Here is a 1,726-nt window from a genome sequence, read left to right as displayed (position 1 = left end):
GACTGAGGGCTTAGGCCCTCCCCCCACCACAGGGAGTGGGCCTAAGCCGGCAGTCAGATGACCATAAGGCTGCAGGGGATGTACGACTGATGGCTTAGGTCCGTCCCCCACCACGGGGAGTGGGCCTAAGCCGGCAGTTGGACGACCATAAGGCTGCAGGGGATGTACGACTGATGGCTTAGGCCCTCCCCCCACCACGATGAGTGGGCCTAAGCCAGCATTCGGACATCCATAAGGCTGCAGGGGATGTACGACTGATGGCTTCGGCCCGCCCCCACCACGAGGAGTGGGCCTAAGCCGGCAGTTGGACACCCATAAGGCTGCAGGGGATGTACGACTGATGGCTTCGGCCCGCCCCCACCACGAGGAGTGGGCCTAAGCCAGCATTCGGACATCCATAAGGCTGCAGGGGATGTACGACGGATGGCTTAGGCCCGTCCCCCATAACGGTGAGTCGGCCTAAGCCGGCAGTTGGACGACCATAGCGCTGCAACTGGGCTCACCAGCCATGAGCCGGGCATCTGGCTGAGCGGCACTGCCCTGGTGGGTGCGCACTGACCCCCAGGGGGCAGCTCCTGCATCGAGCGTCTGCCCCCTGGTGGTCAGTGCACATCATAGCGACCGGTCGCTCTGCAGTTTGATTCCATTCCATTCTATTATTCTATTCTACTCTATTCTATTCTATTCTATTCTATTCTATTCTATTCTTTTATTATATAGGATGTCCTAGGCATCTCACCCGCCTGACACAACATTTTTTAATATCTCTTATATACACGTATATATAAATCTTTTTATGGATTTCAGAGAGAAAGGGAGAGAGAGAGAGAGAAACATCCATGATGAGAGAGAATCATGGGCCAGCCGCCTCCTGCACGCCCCCTACTGGGGATCGAGCCTGCAAACCCGGGCATGTGCCCTTGACAGGGACTCGAACCCTGACCTCCTGGTTCCTAGGTCATCGCTCAACCCCTGAGCCACGCCGTCCTGAATGCATTGCAAACTTCACTTTAAACGCACAGCCATGAAAAGCAAAAGCAAGTTCCCAAGGTGTCATCTCCCTCCTTTTTTCAGAAAAAGAAAAAATTATTTCAGTGAAAATATGGAAATCGAGGCATCAAACCGAGTCCATGAAAACCGGGCGGGACACTTTTTCTCTTTTATCACCTTCTCGTTCGCGAACTTATCTCATCTGCCCAGCTGTTTGCAGAGATCAAAACGGATGCCGTTCACTCTCAGTCCCTGCCGCGCCCGTCCTGGCAGGAAATCTTGATTTTTTTTTTCCTCCTGAAATCGTTCAGAATCTCATTTCGTATTTTCTACCCGAGTCGGCGAAAGATCCCGTAACCTTCCCATAATGAGGTTCTGGAAACGGCGAGATCGATCAACGTGAGGCGGGCGGGGCGTTGGTCACCCTGCAGAATCGTTCTTGCATGGATTTGCCGTTTCCGAATGGAGGGCTCATCGTATTCTATAAAAATGGATAAGGATCCCCATAATGCCAGGTATCCATCACTGCCTCCTTCATGTCTCTCTTCCTCCTGCAAAAATCCTATATAATAAAAGCCTAATATGTTAAGTGTCTGGTCGTCTGGTCGGCCATTCAACCAATCGAAGCGTAAGATGCTAATGATATGCAAATGCCGCTCAACTGCTCGCTATGACGTGCACTGACCACCAGGGGGCACACAGCCTGCCGGGTGACCAGTAGCTATGACATGCAGAG

Source organism: Myotis davidii, unplaced genomic scaffold, assembly GCF_000327345.1.
Source record: "Myotis davidii unplaced genomic scaffold, ASM32734v1 scaffold1287, whole genome shotgun sequence".
Classification (NCBI taxonomy): domain Eukaryota; kingdom Metazoa; phylum Chordata; class Mammalia; order Chiroptera; family Vespertilionidae; genus Myotis; species Myotis davidii.
This window is presented reverse-complemented; position numbering follows the sequence as displayed.